General features: G+C 36.4%; 1 protein-coding gene across 7 annotated transcripts in view; it reads right to left on the reverse strand.

The window, feature by feature from the left end:
* LRBA (LPS responsive beige-like anchor protein) overlaps positions 1–22,048 on the reverse strand; it is a 723,014-nt gene that overhangs the window by 149,020 nt on the left and 551,946 nt on the right. The window lies entirely within an intron of this gene.

Genomic DNA, 22,048 nt, shown 5'->3' on the forward strand with positions numbered 1-22,048 from the left:
GAAAAATAAAATCTTTTTAAGCATTAAAATGACACTGCCTTGGTCCCTTCATCAACCAGAAAGATATTCATTATTGTTTAGCCATGGGTTAACAGTATATTTTGCTCACATTTCAAAACATTCAAGTTTAGTTTTAAGATATTACCTCTGACAAAAGATTGAAATTTATAATTAGTCTAGAAAATGACCTCTATAAGAAACTGAGTAAATTAAATACGACTTTAATAAGGACATTTAAAATACACTTTACTAGGATATTTAGTAAGCAGAAAAATGCAGCAGGTTAGGTTTTTGTGTACAATAAGCCCCATGTTAACTATTTCAGAGGTCCTGTAGATCAGACTTGAAATCCAGTCTTGACATGGGTCAGTGACTCAGTGGTCTTTCAGATACCCCCTCAGGGCCAGCTATGGCAGGCCCAGCTTTCCAAACAGTTGAGTAAAATAGGGAGGTCATCAGATTTTGGACAAGGTCAGTATGAACTCACTAGAGCAAAGAAAAAAGATCCAGCAAGAATTAAGCTATTATCACCTCCATCATCCATGTGAAATGTTGCTTGACTTTAAATTGTATATCCTTTGTTTACAATCACAATAATTAACTAAGCAGGGTAGAAATGAGCTGGTCCTCCAAATGCCTGACAACCACCTGATCATTAGATTTGAAAAACATTTAAATTGAACAATTTTTTTTTAAAAAAGGAAGAACCCTGTTAAAAGTTCAACCACAAATGAAACGACACAGTGATCACACAAAAATTTTAAGATTCTCATCTCCAAAAATGATGCATGTAAGTCTAACTGACAAGAGGAGGAAAGACATGAGTGCTATTTTACGCAAAAAAGTTATATCCAATTTGTTTGGGCTAACATTTATTGCATGAGATGAGTCAGGGACAAAAATAAACTCTTAATAAACCTTATCACATTTAGTCTTCACAACAACTTTACAAGGTAAGGTATCATGGCCATTTAAAAAATGAACTAAGGTTCAAAGAAGTTAAGTAATTTGCCCAAGGTTACACGGCTGATTTATGATAAATTTGGAAATTAGATCAGGACTTGTCTAACTCTAAAGCCTGTGTCCTTAATCATCAAATAAGCATGAGTTCTATTTATATAGTAAATACAGTGCTAAACATTTTAAATATGTTTCTCATGTATATTCTAAGTGATTTTTTTTTTTTTTTGGTGAGGAAGATCAGCCCCGAGCCAACATCTGCCAATCCTCCTCTTTTTGCTGAGGAAGACCAGCCCTGAGCCAACATCCGTGCTCATCCTCCTCCACTTCATGTGGGACTCCGTCACAGTGTGGCCCAACAAGCGGAGTGTCAGTGGGCGCCCGGGATCCCAACCCGGGCCACCAGCAGCGGAGCACGCACGCCTAACCACCATGCCACAGGGCCGGGCCTCTAAGTGACTTTTTTAAAAAAGTAAACAAAGTTTTCATTCTTTCGTGATAAGAAAACAACTGGTTCTGAAAAATATATATATACTATATATGTAATATGTAAATACATATGAAATGTTTATTTAATAAAACTAATCAAACAGAATTTTAAAAATATGCTATAATTATTATTTACCCAAATATGAAGATAAGTCACTTTATGACTATCTATTATTAATTTGCTGAAGTGTCCATTCAGTAAATTCCAACTTTGAGAAATTTTACCAAAATGTCTTATTTTCACTCCGTATTACTTGTGCTAATGAAGAGGAATGTTACTATTCCCAAGCCTTGTTCTAATAGGAAGGAAGACCATACCTTCCTTGTGTATTCAAAATCACAAGCAGCATTTTGGCTTAATTAAATACTAATTCTTTTAATTTCAATAATACCCACCCACCCCAAGGCTCTCATGATAAGATGTTGTCCTCCTTTTGCCTGTTATACTCACTTTGCTTCCGTGTAATAATTCTCCTAAGATTCAAAACAAATATAATGACTGAATTTTAGAGGCTAAGTTTCTCCTAAGTTTTAAAACTCGGGAGATCAGCCATTTCTATTATAAATCGGAGATACATATCGCATAGCAAAGATATACACAAAAAATACTCTTTCTCGAGACCACGTCTAGAGAGCTGAAATGGAACAAGTGACTTTTCATAGCACTGGTCATAAAAATAAAGTTTTTAATCTCTCTTATGGAGCACCAAAATTCTTATGATTCTGTACGTTTTTCTCTATCTTCTACATCTATCATTTTACTCAAGTTGCTCAACAAACTGACAAAAATATATTTGCTCAAAACAGAAATGCTCTCCATTGGTTCTTTTACAAGTTCTAAATTCAATTAACAGAAATATATTTTGTTCTTGGCCCAATTTATTTAAACATATAAATTTATTTTGTTACTTTAATATTGACAGCTTACCCCAAATATAAATTCACTTAATTTAACTAGAAATTAAATGGAGTAAAAATACACATAAAATAAACAAGAAATTTTTAATAAAAGATATGAAGAAAGCAATTTTAAACTTTTAAGTTTTACTAGACCGTGTTCAACTTTCAGTTATATAATTTCTATAGAACATGCTGGGAAGGAGCTAATAACTTATCAATTTCCATAATTAGCAAAGATCTTATTTGTGATTTCCTACTAAAGATAGACATCCTTTGTACTATGCACATTATAAAAATATTTCAAAATTAAAATTTTAAACTTTGTTAATTAAAAATTAAGCTTAGTATTTCACTTGAAATTTATCGAGATATGAATTTGCGTTTTGCTCTCTTTACTTTTTACCTCCTATCCCATAACCCTCCAATTTCAAGAGCAGTCAGACATTTCCAGAACATTTGCAGGGTCCAGAGCAGAGGCTTCTTAAAGATATCCTCTTTTTCTGTCTCTTGTGAAAGTCTAAGCAGACAGAGGAGATTATATAAGACATCTAGGAGAAGCAATGTTAAAAGTTAGTGTTTTTAAAGAGAGAGAAACCAGGGAAGAGAGAGAGAGATTTTTTCCCCCCGAAGATTAGGTAAGCAAGTTTCTCAAAATCTGTGTTAGCTTTCTTGAAGTCTGAGGGGAAGGAGAGGAGATGAAGAGGTTAGGCTGGAACCCAGGGGATGGCGAGTGATGATCAGGGTCACTACTTGCCCATATAGTACCTCTGTAGGAACTAGAAAAACGCAATCCTTCTGGGCTAATACAGTCCCAAGGGAATTCAATTTGTAAGTGTAGTACAAGCTGGATTTCAGCTCCAGTCTTTCCTTCAGTCAAGCCCCCCCTCCCCCCATAGAGAACAATCTGCCCTACTCTACACGGTGGCCTCATCATTGTGCACTTAGGGAAGTTAGTCCCTTGGCACCAGGGCTTTGGGCATCAGCAAACATTTCTTCACCCAAGCTTGGTAAAATCAGCAGAGCTGCTTGCTTCCAAAAGACAACGCGTCTTAGACAATGAGGATATTACTAATGAACAAGATGGACTGAAGATGTGAGGATCAATTTTCTAGGTACCACATAGGCGTGGATCTCATTCAAGCCTTGGTAAAAGGAGGACTCTGCCCTAATCCTCTAATGACTGTAAATGAATTTCTCTCTAGCCTAATATGAAGATTTGATTTCAAATTGGGACTTTTCTTATATACTTGAGTTTGTGGTTATGAATTTATATATATTTCAACGATAAAAAGTTACCAATATGTTCAATGATAATTATTTCTAGGAAACAAAATGGAAGGAGAATTCACTATAGGCAGAAATAGAAATACAATGTAAATGTTACTTTTACAAAAAGAATAAAACTTTTAAGAAATTCCTCTTATTTAATTGCTTATTTGATTTACGCCTTAGGTAGACATGAAGGGTGATGTAACACATTATCATAAAAAACATTTATTTAGTTTTTACTTGCAGAGAATTCTGTTAGGGTCTGGGATATGGAGACACGAGCGTTTTTCCCCCTACAGATCACAGATCTAAATTGCTAAATAAGAGTGAAAGGATACATTTATTAGAAGAAAATTGGTTATAGGAACAAATAGCAGTCTAGAAATTCAAGAGAAAATGATGTCTAAAAGGTGGGGTGGTCAGAGAAAGCTTTTGGGAAAAGAATATAATACATTGTTTTTCCCTAATACAACACTCATCAAACTGTATTATAACTGTCTGCTTCTATCTCCCTCTAAATTGAAGACTCCATGAGATTGAAGACTTTACTTATCTTGTTCACCACTATACCTCCAAAGCCTAGACACAGTGTGTGATACATATTAGGCATTCAGTAAAAATCTGTTGAATGAATGATTAAAAAATGGTATTTAAACTCAAAGATAAATAAGCAGAGGGGAAAGTCAAGAACAGTCCTGATAAGGGGAATATCTTAAGAAGAGGAACAGAGATGGAAACGTGCATATCATTTGTTTCCAGTGATCAATGAAAAACTATTTAATTGGCGTACACGGGGTGGGAGATAAAGTTAGAGACGTAGGTAGGGTCAAAGTGTGGAAAGCTATGGTGGCCAGGCTACAAAGTTTACCTTTTTTGCCACAAGAAAAAAATTTTTTCCGGGCCGGCCCCGTGGTTTAGCGGTTAAGTGCATGCGCTCAGCTGCTGGTGGCCTGGGTTTGATCCTGGGCACGCACCGACGCACCGCTTCTCCGGCCATACTGAGGCCGCGTCCCACATACAGCAACTAGAAGGATGTGCAGCTATGACATACAACTATCTACTGGGGCTTTGGGGGAAAACATAAATAAATAAAATTATAAAAAAAAAAGAAAAAAGAAAAAAATTTTTTCCCTTAGGGAATTTTAAAAATGAACATGAATTTAAAATAGGACAAATGTTTCATGAAATTAACACTGAAGAGAAAGATTATGAAGAATCTACATATAGTCTAAAGGACATCATCAAATGAGCCCAATTAAATTAAGTATAAGAATGAACATATATACTTAAAACATATTACAACCTCATTATAAGGAAATCTGCATAAATAAATCAGTTGATGGGAGTTGAATATCCTGTTAATATAAAATAAACATGCTGAACTCAACTGAGGTACACCACTATGTGACAAAAGAAATAAATAAGTACATATATTCCCTAAATTTTACTATGGGTGATAGTGACATTCAAGTTACACAGTAGAATTCCATCTTAATCCTAAAAGCATCTTTCTAAGAACCATTACTTGGTTCTTATAATATCAAATATTACAGTTCAAAATTATCTCCTTTGACAGATGAAATTTAGTAACAGAGTCAAAGATTATGTCTTTCTAGAACTTCTAATGTACATTTACAAAGTGAAGTATGTTTTATATTCATCAGAACAGAACATTCAGCACTGGATAAAAAACACATGTTCAGCAATTCTTTAAAACATCAGTGGAAAATGATAAGTAAACAACACTGACAGAAGACAGAGATATTTACAATTCACATTTTCTTCTGAATTGCTGACAATAATTTTAATCTCTATCACTTAATTAGGCAGATGGGTTTTAGAGACAGGTAACATGGTCAAAATGTAGTGTATCATCTCCTAAAGTAAAAACCTGAAAGGTTCAACCAGAGGTTATACCACAGTTCAGGATAAGCGCATTGCTTTGATCACAAATCCCAAGGCTTTCATGGCATAATGACAAGGATTGGTTGTGACCACACATATGCTTTAGTTTTCTTTATTAAGGTATGATCCCCACTGATATGAATGGCTTCTGCAGTGAAGCTGTATGACTCTCCTTCTAATAATCACCAAGTCTATCCATTGAACTAAAAGCATCACTTTGATAATACCTGGGCAACCATGCCAGATACTAATCTATTAACCCAAAGAAACAAGATAATCAAAATCGAAATAAAAATAAAAATGCTACTTCAGGGCTAAGTTTATATTTTATTTTATACTTACTAAGATATGAAATCCTGAAAACTCAAATATAAGCACGATAGGAAGGTAACTAATTTAATGTATACTGCTTTGGGGACATGGATAGTAAAAAAGATGTGAAACTGAAATTTTAGCCTTTCTCCACTGGAAAAATGATATATTTTACAAAGGAAAAAAAAATCTATAAACGTTTCTTAATGAACAAAAAGAGCTGATAAACAATAGATCAGGAAAAAAATAATGTACATGTTCTGATACATTTTAACATTCAAGTTTTTATTTTGTTAGCTCATAAATAAAAAATTTAAAAAATACTGATTAGAGTTGAATTGAACATATAATTCATTTTAAATGGACTGCATACCTGAAAGTTTTCAAACTGATGTTTAAATTTAGTTTCTCTTTATTTAGTAGATAAAATGCTATTTTTTCCTTTAGTAAAAGAAACGTAATAGCAATTTTTTAAATTAAAGAAGAAAAAAAATCTATAATCCTTCTAGACAGATCCAATAAATATGGTGTGGTTTTAGATATTATAAAACTGTCATTTCAAATGCATTAAAAGGAAGAAAAATCATGGATTACAAACCAATAGATAATAGATAATCTATTTCAATCTAATATAGTGGAGAGAATAATTGGGTTTGAGTCTTATCTACTCAACTTACGGGTCACACGTCCTTAAATTAATTTAATTTTTCTGACCCTTACCTCAATTGCCATTTCTCAAACAAAGAGTTGTTGTGAGGCTAATATGAGATAATACAGAATTCTATATGCACATAAGATCTCATTATTATTATTATCAGTAATGTGACCCCTGATAAAAATCCCACATTACAGACTCAACTTGCTTGATTCTTAAAGCTAACATGTCATTCACTGAATCATGCCCATTCATAAAAGCATTTAAAATAATTCTAAGGGCATTTAACAAAATTTATTTGTAAAAATAAATATGTCCACAAAAATATTTGATACTTAATAATTCCTACTAAACAACTATCACATTTAATACAAATTTATTGTTTTTTTATTACCAATGACAGTACAGCTTAACATGCCTCACTTTATGATGAATACTCAATATTTTACAGTTCTCTCCTGCTTTCAACACATTTTTTCACTTCCATATTTGGACTGGACATCCTCACCAAGGCTTTTGCTGTTTCAGGACCCTATCTTCAAGGAAATTGTAATTTGGGAAGAGATAATGGACATTAATAATGCAAACAGGTAAGCTATAACTGCAAGAAGACGCGACATAAATAAAATGCCCATCTTAAATCCTTTCTGGAGCAAGTTGTAAAATGCATACATATATACATATGTATTGCTATGAGTATGGCAGAGAACAGTTAATATCAGTGTAGGAACACATTAATGAACAGTCTACATTTTTTTTTTTTTTTTGGTGAGGAAGATTAGCCCTGAACTAACATCTGTTGCCAATCCTCCTCTTTTTGCTAAGGAAGGTTGGCCTGGACTAACGTTCATGCCCATTTCCCTCTACTTTATATGTGGTACACCTGTCACAGCATGGCTTGATAAGCAGTGCATAGGTCCGTGCCTGGGATCCAAATCTGCGAACCCCAGTCGCCGAAGCAGAATGTGTGAACTCAACCCCTACCCCACTGGGCCAGCACCTAGTCTACATTTTTAATTGAACAAAAATGTCAGAAGATCACCAGTCAAAAAATAAATCATAGCTGACATGTGTACATTTTTTTACTTTAGGAAGACAAAAGCATTTTGTAAGTGCCTTAAAAGATTTTTTTTCTGCCCAGTATATAAATAGCATAAGAAGAAAAGTGTTCAGAGAAGTCAAGATGGCGGCGTAGGCAGACTCTGAACTCACCTCCTCCCGCAGACACAGCCAATTTACAACTACTCGTGGAAAAATTACCCCTGAGACAGAACTGAAAACTGGATAAGAGGAACTCTTGCAACAAAGGACAATCCTAATTGAGGTGAAAGAGGCAGAAACTCCCTTCCAGAGAGAAAAAACGCCGCCTTCACAAGCGGCCAGCTTCACGGCCGCCGTGGAGCAGCCCAAAGGTACGCAGCCTCCCTGGAGGCGTGGGTCCCTGAGCCGGGGAGCGCCCCCGCTGTAGGCATCTTGTGGACCCAGCACAATAGAGATGAGTGGCATAATATCTGACTTGGCCTGCTACTAAAACATTGGGGAGTACCCCCAGAAAAGCTGGTTCACAAAGAAATCAAAACCGGCTCTTAAAGGGCCCGCGTGCAAACTCACCCAGTTCAGAAAGGATCCTAAAATCACCAGAAAGAAAGGTGCATAATGCTTTGGTGAAAAGAGACTCACCTGATAGGCCCTAAGTGCATCTCGGTGAGAGGTGAGACCTCTCCAGGGACTGGGACATTGGCGGCGGCCATTGTTGTGGCCTGGTGTGGGCGTGCTGTCACAGACGCCAATGGAGTTCTCCCTGGGGCCTGCTAGCCCAGGGTCTGCCCCACCCACTAGAGCACCAATTTAATCCAGCTCAGCCAGGGCGGGCAGCCCACCCTAGAGACTGGCCCCACCCAACAACAAGCCCTCAGGCAACTTGTGGGCCTGCATAGATTGGTGACTGGATTCTCTGCAGCCTGGCAACTGAGCCGACTTCAGTGGGGCAGGGCGTGCACAAGGAGCGGGTAGAGAGTGTGGGGCAGTGGCGGAGTGTGTGGGGCTCCCGCCATGGAGAGACTGGGTCCACTTCGGGAGGTCGGGGCACACACACAGGGCAGGACTGTGTCGACTGTGTGTGTGGACCTGCGGGCAGCAGGGCTTGTCAGCTGCAGAAGACTTGTGCTTCTCAAAGACCCACATAGGGGGTTTGCCCCACCTTCCAAAGCCTGAAACAATTGGGTGCTCCCGTGCCTGAGGCCAGCCCCACCCAGCTGCAATCCTCAGAGAGCTGACAAGAGACCTAAAGGCTGGAGGCTTATAGCAATTGCAAGCCCCTGAGCCTAACAACCTGCCACGCTGGGGGCCTACTCACTTAAAAGAAATACTGCAACACAAATGTGGTATTAGAACTTGCAGCCAACTGAGCTGGGGCTCCCCACACCTGATAAAGAGACTGAAGGGCCCACAACAACTACAAACTGCTGAGCATTACAACAGCTGACCAGGAGCATAATTCGGCCTACCTGGGCATATACAGGGAGAACAAACAGGCCACAACAGAAGGACACACATAGCCCACATAGGGGTCACCCCTGGAACATTGAGAACTGAGGGAAGCACACTGCAGGACTCCTAAGGCATTGTATAAGGTCATCTATCCAAGAGCAGGAGACGTAGCTGATCTACCTAATACGTAGACACAAGCACAGGGAAAGAGGTAAAATGAGGAGGCAAAAGAATACATTCCAAGTAAGGGAACAGGACAAAACTCCAGAAAAGGAACTAAGTGAAACAGAAATGTGCAACCTACCTGACAGGGAGTTCAAACTAAGAGTGTTAAGGATGCTCACTGATCTGGGGAGAAGAATAGATGAACTCTGAGAATGTCAACAAAGAAATGGAAGATATAAAAAAGAATCAATCAGAAATGAAGAATACAATAATGGAAATGAGAAATTCACTAGAGGGACTCAAAAGCAGAGTAAAGGATACAGAAGAACGGATCTGTGAGCTGGACGAAAGACTAGAAGAAATTACCCAAGCTGAACAGGTAAAAGAGAAAAGAATTAAAAAGAGTGAGGACAGTCTAAGAGACCTCTGGGACAACATCAAGCACACTAACATCCGTGTTATAGGACTCCCGAAAGGAGAAGAGTGAGACAAAGGGGCAGAGAATCTATTTCAAGAAATAATAGATGAAAACTTTCCTAACCGAAGGAAGAAAGCAGACATCCAGGTACAGAAAGCACAGAGGGCCCCAAACAAGATAAACCCGCAGAGGCCCACACCAAGACACATCAAAATCAAAATGTCTAGAATTAAAGATAAAGAGAGAATCCTAAAAGCTGCAAGAGAAAGACAAGTTACATACAAAGGAAACCCCATAAGGCTATCAGCTGACTTCTCAGCAGAAACCTTACAGGCTAGAAGAGAGTGGCAAGATATATTTAAAGTGTTAAAAGGAAAAAAATTACAGCCAAGAATACTCTACCCAGCAAGATTATCATTCAAAATGGAAGGAGAGATCAAAAATTTCCCAGACAAGCAAAAGTTAAAGGACTTTATCACCAAGAAACCAGTGCTACAAGAAATGTTAAAGGGCCTGATTTAAGGGGAAAAGAGACGACCACAAATAGGAAAAATTATCTATTTCCATGATAAGAGGGCAATGGATACAAATGCACAAAAAAGAGGTTATATATGATATCAAAAACATAAAATGAGGGAGGAGGGGAGTTAAAGAGTGGAGCTTTCAGACAGAGGTCAAACTAAAGAGACCATCAATTCTGTATAGAAGGAGAAAGGAACAGAGAAGGACTACTAAAACACTGAGAAAAAAAGTTTAAAAATGGCAGTAAGTACACACTTATCAATAGCTACTTTAAACGTCAATGGACTAAATGCCCCAATTAAAAGGTATAGGGTGGCTGATTGGATAAAACACCAAGACCTATATATATGCTGCATACAAGAGACACACTTCAGACCTAAAGACACTCACAAACTGAAAGTGAAGGGATGGAAAAAGATACTCCACGCAAAGGGCAATGAAAAGAAAGCTGGGGTAGCAGTACTCATATCAGATAAAATAGACTTTAAAACAAAAACTGTAAAAAGAGACAAAGAAGGGCATTACATAATGATCAAGGGAACAATCCAACAAGAGGATATAACACTTGTAAATATCTATGCACACAATGTAGGTGCACCTAAATATATAAAGCAATTATTAACAGACATAAAAACAGAACTAGACAGTAACACAATAATAGTAGGGGACTTTAACACTCCACTTACACCAATTGATAGATTATCTAAACAGAAGATCAATAAGGAAACATTGGCCTTAAATGACACAGTAGAACAGATGGACCTAGTAGATATATACAGAGCATTCCATCCAAAAACCAAAGAATTACACGTTCTTTTCAAAGGTACATGGAACATTCTCCAGGATTGATCACATATTAGGCCACAAAACCTAAGAGTTTCCATAAATTTAAGAAGATTGAAATAATACCAAGCATCTTTTCTGACCACAACGGTATGAAACTGGAAATCAACTATAGGAAGAAAATTAGAAAAGCCACAAACACGTGGAGATTAAACAAAATGCTATTGAACAACGACTGGGTCAACGAAGAAATCAAAGAAATCAAAGAATACCTGGAGACAAATGAAAATGAAAATACGGCATGCCAGAATTTATGGGATACAGCAAAAGCGGTTCTAAGAGGGAAGTTTATAGCAATACAGGCCTATCTCAACAAACAATCTAACAATGCACCTAAAGGAACTGGAAAAAGAAGAACAAACAAAGCCCAAAATCAGTAGAAGAAGGGAAATAATAAAAATCAGAGCAGAAATAAATGAAATGGAGACTGAAAAAATTAATAAAACCAAGAGCTGGTTCTTTGAAAAGAACTAAAAACCCAATTAAAAAATGGGCAAAAGACCTGAACAGACATTTCTCCAAAGAAGATATACAGATGGCCAACAGACAGATGAAAAGATGTTCAAAATCATTAACTATCAGGGAAATGCAAATCAAAACTACAATGAGATATCACCTCACGCCCGTCAGAATGACTATAATTAACAAGACAGGAAACAACATGTGTTGGAGAGGATGTGGAGAGAAGGGAACTCTCATACGCTGCTGGTGGGAGTGCAGACTGGTGCAGCCACTATGGAAAACAGTATGGAGATTCCTCAAAAAATCAAGGATAGAACTACCATATGATCCAGCTATTCCACTGCTGGGTATTTATCCAAAGAACTTGAAAACACCAATGCGTAAAGATACATGCACCCCTGTGTTCAGTGCAGCGTTATTCACAATAGCCAAGACTTGGAAGCAACCTAAGTGCCCAAGAAGGGACGAATGGATAAAGAAGATGTGGTATATATACACAATGGAATACTACTCAGCCATAAGAAACGATGAAATCCAGCCATTTGTGACAACATGGATGGACATTGAGGGTATTATGCAAAGTGAAATAAGTCAGAGGGAGAAGGTCAAATACCGTATGATTTCCTTCGTTAAGTAGTAGATAATAACAACAATAAACAAACACATAGAGACAGAGATTGGATTAGTGGTTACCAGAGGGGAAGGGGGGAGGGAGGAGGGCGAAAGGGATAATTCGGCACATGTGTGGTGATGGGTTGTAATTAGTATTTGGGTGGTGAACATGATGTAATCTATGCAGAAATAGAAGTATAACGGTGTACACCTGAAATTTATACAATGTTATAAACCAATGTTACTGCAATAAACAAAAAATTTTTTTAAAAAAAGAAAAATGTTCAGTGTTTCAAGTAATTTTTATCAAAGAACAAAAAAATGGTTCATTGTAGACGTAAAAGTACAAAGTTCAATGCTAAAAAAATTAGTACATGGGTACATCATTTAACCTATTGATACATGAAGAAGTAAAGGGTTAAAGAGATGTGGTTAAATTAACAAATCTACAAGTTATGTACAAAAACAAAGATGAACAGATAGATAGTTTAGTTAGAGTGTGTGTGTTTTACATTGTTAAGAGAGAGGTGAGGGGGCTGCCCAGTGGTGCAAGCGGCTGAGTGCGTGCGCTCCGCTGCAGCGGCCTGGGGTTCGCCGGTGGGGATCCCCGGCATGCACCAAAGCACCGCTTGTCGGGCCATGCTGTGGCGGCGTCCCATATAAAGTGGAGGAAGATGGGCAAGGATGTTAGCCCAAGGCCAGTCTTCCTCAGCAAAAAGAGGAGGATTGGCAGATGTTAGCTCAGAGCTGATCTTCCTCACAAAAAAAAAAAAAAGAGAGAGGTGAGAGCTTGAGCTCACTCTAATGTGGATGTGAGTGTGAAAGAGAGAGAGTGACGGAAAAAGAGAGACTAGAAAAATAAACGAATGAAAGAGGGAGGAGGAGGAGGAGAAGATGAATGAGCGGGGGAGGAAAAGGGGGTGGGGGAGGGAGGGAGGGAGGAAGGAAAGAAGGAAGAGAGAGTACATATGTCAGAAATGTGCAGAGGATGTATGGAAAATGATAAGATTTTAATTTTACTTTCTTTTAGCATTTAAAAAATTCTGAATTATTTAAAAGTTGGTTGGAAAACAGAAAGAATAAATGAGGAAAATATTTTTACTAAGAAAATAAACCTACCAAATCATCAAAGTTTAAGCTTTTTTCTAATAAATGCATCAAGAAATATATTTCCAGAAATTATGTTCTATTAGCTCAACACTTTCTTATAAATGGCTCTAATGCTGATGCTATCAGCATCCATGGAGTGTATTATGGCAGAAGGCATGCCGATAGGAAAAAAAAAGAAACCCAACTTATCTTCAGATTACAGACTCCTGGGATTTCTGAGGTAGTAGAGGGCAAGTCAAAGGTCTCATGTTTTACAAACCTCACAAGACACAAATAAAACTATTCTAGGATCATCTCCATTGTGTATTATTATTTAACCAACACTTAATTCTTTTAAGGGTTAATTTTTAAAGCTAAAACTAATTCTTATAATATTACTGATAGTCACTTATTTTAAAAATATTATTTAGTAATCTCTTAGAATTTTATTGCATTCTATTTATTTAATTATATGTATGGAATCTCCTGTACTGACCCTACTAATTTCATAACAATACAAAGTTTATATTCATCACTAACAATACACAATAAATTATAAGATAGGTTTTTAAATTGAATATCCAAGATATGACCAACGATAGGATGCCCAGATGGACTTCTTTTGTAAAGCTACAACACTAAGAACTCAATCTCTTTTAATTGTAAAAATGTGGAAAACTGAATCATTAATAACTCTTGGTCAAGAGATGACATTCAGCTGTCAGTTTTCCTGTGGACAGAAAAGCCCTTCCTAACATAGAGATGTTAGTAGTCCCATTCCACGTAGAGCACATATCCATTTGGGTTTTGCTCTGTCTTTCTGGCTGGGATGGCCATAAACTCTCCTCTTTCTCCTCAAACGATCTCTCTATTTTTCCCAGCCTCTTTCGCTGACTCCTCTTTTCCTGACAATTTTAAATCTATTCATTCTTTCATTCATTCAACCAATATTTACTGATTTCTGTCTGAATGCAAGGCACTGTTCTAAATGCTGAGGTTACAAAGTGAACAAAACAAAAAGTCTCCACCTTCATAGAGCTTTAAAGATGGAAACATAAAATAAACAAACTAATATATACATATCATGTAAAATAGTAGCAAGTATTATGTTTTAAAAAAAAACCAAGATAACGGGGTAGAGAATGATGGGAGTTGGGGTGGTGTTATTTTACAAAGAGTGTGCAAGGAAGTCTACTCTGAGGAGGTAACATTTGAGCAGAGACCTGAATGAAATAAGGGAATGAGCAAAGCAAATATCTGGGGGAAAGTGGTTCAGGCAGAGAGAACACTATATGCAAATCCACTAAAGTAGGAGTGGGCTTGGCATTTCTGAAGAGGAACCACAACAAAGGCAAGTGAGGATGCAGTAGAGTAAGAGAGAAGAATCAGAGAGGCAACCAAATAACACAGGGCCTCAGTGGCTACAGAGAACTTGAATTTTGTTCTAAGTTAGATGAGCAGTCATTGGAGGGATCTGAGCCAGGAATAAGATCTGATTTACAACACAAAAGATTATTCTTGCTGCTGTATAGAGAAAATACCATGTGGGGAACAGTTGAAGTGAAAAATACAGCCACTTGGGCTAGGGCCCTAGTGATGGATATGGTGATAACTGGTCAGATTCTGAATATATACTGAGGGTTGAGAAGATGGGCAGTAGTGGGTGTGTGAAAGGGAGGAATCAAAGATTCTAAGCTTTCTAAAGGCCTGAGCAAACTGGGTAAATGGTGCTGTCCTTTACTGAGATGGCAAACACTGGGGGAAGAAAAAAACTTCTTATTTGGGGTAGAGAGGAGGGTAAGGGAGAAGACAGAGTTTGATATTGGACATGCTCAGTTTAAAATGCCTATGAACATATATATAGCACAAAGGGAACTAGATATTTAAATCTAGAATTCAGGGGAGAGCCATAGATTAATTAATTGTGTCAATAACCGCTAACAGATCAAGTACCATGAGAACTGAAAATGTGCATTTGACAACATGGAAGTTGTTCATCAATGACTGACAAGACTGGTATCAATAAAGTGGTGGAAAAGAAAGCTTGATTCGAGTGGGCTCAGGAGGTATTGGAGCTGAGGAAGTGGAGAACAAAAGAATAGACAACCCTTTCGAGGAGTTCAAGATAAATATTGCCTATTATTCCTTCTTACCCTATATGTCTATGACATTCTTCTGAAGCTTAGGTTTGAATTTTCAACTAGTAGGTGATAGTATCCTGGTTATTCTGAAAATATATCAGTGTGTCAAAAACTGAATTCACACATTTGCTCTACAAACCTGCTTCATTATAATTCATAGCATCATTATTTATCTAGGCATCCAATCTAAAGAATCATCTTTATGCCTTCCTATCCCTCACATTCAACCAAATGCCAAATCCTGGAGAATTATTTTTAACCCATCCCTTGAATTCATCCCCTTAGCTACTTAATTAGTTCAGGCTCTTATCATCTTTCCTTTGAACTAACTATAATAGCCTCCTAACATTTCTCCCTACCTCCAGCTCTCATCCTCTTTCCCCATTCGCTGGTCTGTTTTCCATACTGCTGCCAAAGCTCTTTCTTTTATAACAGAGCCAACAGTACTCCTGCTCAAAAGTCTTAAACAGCACCTCATTGCCTACGGCAGGGGATGGTAAACTACAGCCCATAGGCCAAAAGCCTGCCATCTGTTTTTGTAAATAAAATTTTATTGGAACACAGTCACACTCATTTGTTTACATATTGATTATGGCTGCTTTTGTGCTACAGTGGTGAGTTGAGTAGTTGTGATGGAGATCACATGGACTACAAATCGAAAATATTTATTATCTGGCCGTTTACATAAAAATTTTGCTGAACTGACCTATAGAATTCAGCCAAATATCTTTAGGATGTTACCAAGGGTCTTCATATTGGACAACAACTGCCTTTCAGCATCTCTCCTTTTCTATGTTTCTTACACACTAAGCACATAGACTAACTAGCAGACCAATAAGCATTCCCCAACATGCCAAGCATTTTCTCTGAACTTTGTGCATGTCATTTTCCTTGCTCAGAATAGTCTTATACATTTCACCAAAGCATTAATTTAATAAATATTTAATTTAGGGCCTACTATGTTCCAGACACTGTTTTAAAGCTCTAGGGATAAAGCAATAAGCAAAACAGTCCCAAATTCATGCTTTCATGGAGCTAATATTCCAGCAGAATGACATAATAAACAAATGAATAAATATAATACATGTATATCAGAGGGTGCATGACATGAAGTAAACTGAAATTGGGAAGTGAGTTAAAGTGCATGGGGTGATGGATGTAATTTTAAATAGATAGGACAGAGAAGTCCTTACTAAGTAGGTGACATTTGAGCAAACACTTGAAAGGGGTGAAAGAATGGATCCATAAGGATATCTGGAGGAATTTTTCAGGTGAAAGGAAAACTAAAAGCAAAGGCCCTGAGGTAGGAAGATACCTGGAGTATTTGAAGAATACCAAGGAGGTTCTATTTAGCTAGAACAGAGTCAGCAAGGGGGCAAACAGTACAAAAAGAGATCAAGAGGTAACAGGATTTTGGAGAGGAGAGGGAGATGGTGTAGGGTCTTGCACTGTAAGGACTTTAGCTTTTACTTTCAACTGGAAAAGCATTTACTAAGATGGGGAAGACTGTGAGAAAAGTAGGTTTGAAGCGATAAAGATCAGGAATTTGGTTTTGAACATGTTAAGTTTGAGAAACATTTTATATATTCAAATGGAGATGTCAAGGAGGGAGTCAGATATCAGGTACAGGCTAGAGACATAAATTTGGGAGGCTTGTTAAGGATCCCTTGCATCCAAGGTACAATTCAATTATCACTTGCTCTATGAAGACATTCACAACCCCACCCACCCCAGTCAGACTTAATTTCATTTTGCTTATATCTTATTACAGTACTTATCACTGTCTAACTTGTATTCAAAATAGTTTTATGTGTACTTGTCTTTCTCACCTAGAGGTATGTGAAGTAAAGAACTACGTTTATCTTATCCTTTAACCCCAAGTGCTCTCTACTATGTATTGCATGTGATAAATACTCAATAAATGCTGGCTTAACTAAATATGTTCTAAGAGATTTTAATTCACCTATCATAGGAAGTTTTCTCCCTGAAGGCAGGGAGCTAGATACCTATGCCCTAACTAACACTGCTCTTTTTCTGCATTCTCTACACACGTGCCCAAGTCAAATTCAATTTCCCTCTCTTTATCTCTCATCTTACAAGACAAATCAATCACCAAATCCTAACAATTCTTACCTCCTAAATATGTCTTCAAGTCATCCACATTTCTCTAGTACTATCACCACTACTGAGTTTAAGCCTCCACTGCCTCTGGCCTAATTACTTTTACAGTTTACAGACAGCTTCCACTTTTGCTCCGAGTGTAATACATATTCAAACACCAACCACAGTGATCTCTCAAAACCAGAAAATCTGTTCATCTCACTCCTCTGCTTCAACACTTCCAATGTCTCCCTACTATCCCCAGGATAAAAATCCGACCTCCTTCCCAAAGCTTATAAGGGCCCTGATGATAGGCCCCAGATTTCCTCTTTGTTCTCACTCGTCTTCATTTCAGATGCTGTACCTACGAGCCCACAGAGCCTTTATTATACTGAATTGCTAGGATTGTTTTATTGTCAGTATCGCTTCTTGTGCAAAAGTTCATTGAAGGCAGTGGCTATGTCTTATTTGCTGCTGTATCAACCAGGGCCTGATAGCACATAAACCCAATTAAAATAAAAAATTTAAAAATTAAATGCTATCTCAGGATCCCACCAAATTTTTACTCTAATTTTACTTTTAGCAAAGGTTATTTTTACTAATATATTACTGTACTAAATTCTGAGCTTCTGGAGAAGTATGGTTCTCCAATAATCTCCCATTTAGATCCATTTCCTACTGCCCCCATTCTAAAATAACGAACCTAGGTGACATTTATGACTTCTTCCACTCTCCAATCCTGACTGTTAATCATTTCTATAGGAGAGAAGGAAAAGAGTTTAAACTGTAGCAAGTCAGATTGCACTTAACCATTAGACTGAATTTACTGACACTAAGGGTACCTAAAATGAGTATGCTGCCTCAAGAGAGGGGGAGGAAATCAGTGACAATGAAATGCCTAGAAAAGCTTAGATATTTGCCTAATATTTAGATGTGATTGCCTTGTGAAATTCATTCAGCTTTATAAGTCTGTGATTTGTTCCACAAAATTTGGTCATAATGGTTCACATTGAAGACAGCAATCTATTTTGCACCTCAGTTTCCAAACTTAAGTGAATTTTTAAGACGTGAAACACAGAATCTGCTGGGGATTTAAAAACAGTATTTATCACCGTGATGATTCTCCAACCTATTTTAGTACTTTCTATATCAGTTCTTAAGACTACCTATTATTACTACTACCTGTCAGTTCATATTTAGATGAAGTACAACATCAGAAACATCGTTGCTCAAAGAGGATGATGGCATTCTTCTTTCCATAAGCAGAAAGCTATCCCTTGGTATAATTCCAAAACAATGCCCTAAGTCTGCACTGCCCAATAGAGTAGCCACTAGCCACAAGTGGCTACTGAACACTTGAAATGTGGCTAGTATGAATAGAGATGTGTTGTAAATATAAAAAACACACCAGATCTAAAGATTCAGTATGAAGAAAAGAATGTAAAATATATAATTAATAATTTTATATTGATTACACATTGAAATAATAATATTTTGGATATATCAGGTTAAATACATTATTAAAATTAATTTTAATGGTTCTTTTGGCTTTCTAAAATGTGACTACTTTTTAAAATAAAAGAAAATTTAAAATTACATGTGGCTTGCAATTGTGGTTTGCATTATATTTCTATTGGACAGTGGTAAGCTTACTGAGAGAACTGAGCAACACTTCTGAACTGTTTATCCAGGCAGAATAAAAAGCATCATTGAGGGTCAGATGTGAAATGGAAGCACAAATGATGCACAGAAATACAAATGATCTCCAAAACTTTAAAACGGTAAGTCACGCTAAAAATGAAAGACTGCTTTAGTAAAATCTAATAAGGTCTCTTTCTTCTCTAAAATAAAAATAATTCATATTTTTACCATTATTTCATAGGACTAACCATTATTTTTTTAGTAAAATTATTTTCTGAGTATAAGCACAATGCAACAAATAGGGATTCTAAGATATTGCAGTGACAGTTCCCCTTTAGCCAAAAAAAGTTAAGTATTGCAAATGTTATCATCTTATTCTAATCTTTTTTCCTGAAAAAAAAGTAACTAAAATAAATCTTCTATCTACCTCACAACATTTCATTTTTGTAAAATGTCATGAAAACATTTTAGAGAATGTACACTATATTAATCAAGCAAGACATACATACTTTAGAATCCACTCAATAAAATGATTCCCACCACCCACCCTCATATTTCACTATCCCCTCTCTAGTGTTTAACATTTCCTTCATATTCCTAGAACCTCCAACAAGACAATACAAATAAAGATCAGACTATAATTAGTATGATTCCATCTGAAATACAATGTTATATCTCAATGAGATGTTTACACTATTATGGTGACTTAAATGTGCTTTCTTACGTATTTATTCTTACAAATATTATTATAATAATTTAAATGTGCTTTCTAAAATGTTAAAATGTAACACTTTTAAAGAGGCAGGATAAAAAAAAAAAAGAGGCATGATTAAATCCCTCCTGAGTTTTAGAAGGACCAACTATAAGGAGGCTCTTTAAATAGCCTATGTAAGTATATATTACATTCTTTTCAAAGTATTTGGAAGTCACTAAGTTGTAGGGCTCAAATTAGCTGGTTATCAATATAGAAAACGGCATAATTTATCATTGTGGTAGCCGCCATACAAATATTTTGTGGTTAAAAAGAGAAAAAGAATATATATATTAGAAGAGCAAGTAGGTTTCAGCAAAGTTAGTCCTGAAGAAAATTTCTGTGCCTCTGAATATAATTAAACGATAAACAATTAAGTGATAAAGAATGAAGCTATATTTCTAACCAAGCTCCAATCAACTTGACAGTTAGAATTTTAAATTCTTTTTTTTTTCAACTTTTCCCTTAACTTTGCACTCTGCTTCTTCATGTAGATGCCTTATTTAACACTAGCTAGAAATTAAGTAGCACAGTAGCAAGAACTGAAATTCTAGTATTTGTCTAGAAGTTAGAGCTATTTTATTAAAGCTGCTGGGGCATTCAAAGGAAAGCAAGATGGATATGAGTCGTTCTTTGTGAAGAAACAAGAGTAATGAGCAAATAAGGAAGGAGAAAGGTAAAGAAGTTCACATAGGTTTTGTTTTTTATTTTTAGTGTTGTAGCTGTCATGGGTTTTTAATTTTTTTACAGGTAGGGTATTTTAAGGGAAGTTTTTGGGAAAATGGAACCAGATATGTGTTAATTAAAGAATCTTGAGAGAAAAAGGCTGAGATTTAGGAAGAAGAGACAACAAATTTACAAGGATCTATCATATGCATGTCTTGTCCATCAAAGCATTAAGGAGAGATGACTAGGACTGAGAGGGGTAGAAAGTTGAAGATATCCACTATCTCACTATTACACAGTAGGAAAAAAGAATTTTCAAATGCATGATTTTGTTTTTTTTACATTTCCAGTACCAAACTTAAGTAAAAGGTTATAACTTGGTCAAGAGGTGCTTAACAAATGAAGGAATTTAGAAATTCATAAGTCTTCAATTTTATAACAAAAACTCAGGCTTACCAATGTTTTCATGTGCTATACCTCATTAATTCTCAAAGAGTTAAATAAGTAATTAAATAGCTTTGAGATTAGAAGTGGAATTAAACAATAATTATTAAATCTGTTAACTATTCTAAATTACTGTTATCTAATTATCCATTTCAAAATTATCTACTGATGATTCTTAAAGAATATGATATATAATTTCAAGAGTATTTCAGAGTACATCATTTGTGATATCAAAAAATTCTGGGGCCGGCCCGGTGGTGCAAGTGGTTAAGTGTGCGCGGTCTGCTTCGGCGGTCCGGGGTTCGCAGGTTCAGATCCCAGGCATGCACCAATGCACTGCTTGTCAGACCATGCTGTGGCAGCGTGTCATATAAAGTGGAGGAAGATGGGCACAGATGTTAGCCCAGGGCCAGTCTTCCTCAGCCAAAAAGAGGAGGATTGGCGTCAGATGTTAGCTCAGGGCTAATCTTCCTCACAAAAAAAAAAAACATTCTATAGATGTCCCAATAAAAAAGATTATTTCTACATATGATGGAATCTTCTTCAATAAAACATCTTTGATATAAGCAATGTTATACTCTATAATAAGGAAAAGCATATATTTTATAGTCTGTAAAGTATCATACCTAAAAGTAAGATACAATTATTATATTGAATTTTTTTTTTAATTTTTTGTTTATTGCAGTAACATTGGTTTATAACATTGTAAAAATTTCAGGTGTACATCATTGTACTTCTATTTCTGCATAGATTACATCATGTTCACCACCAAAATACTAATTACAACCCATCACCACACACATGTACCGAATTATCCCTTTCACCCTCCTCCCTCCCCCCTTCCCTTCTGGTAACCGCCAATCCAATCTCTGTCCCTATGTGTTTGTTTATTGTTGTTATTATCTACTACTTAATGAAGGAAATCATAAAAAGTACTTTATACTAACAAACATTAGTAATGTAACTTTTTCCCTTCTGAACCCCAATATTTCTCATATGGTACTTATCATTTTCTCCCATATAGTATAATTATTTATGTGTAAGTCATATTTCTTTATGAGACTTCACAACCATAAGCATATCTCCTTACATTCAATAGCATTTAACATAGTACCTTGCAGAAAGAGACACTATGTCATGAAAATAAAATACTGTATTTCTGAGGGTAGAAGCAAAAGTCTAGTAAAGAATGTATTAGCTACTGTGCAAAGTTT

The sequence above is a fragment of the Diceros bicornis genome, chromosome 11 (genome assembly GCF_020826845.1).
Source record: "Diceros bicornis minor isolate mBicDic1 chromosome 11, mDicBic1.mat.cur, whole genome shotgun sequence".
Taxonomy (NCBI): Eukaryota; Metazoa; Chordata; class Mammalia; order Perissodactyla; family Rhinocerotidae; genus Diceros; species Diceros bicornis.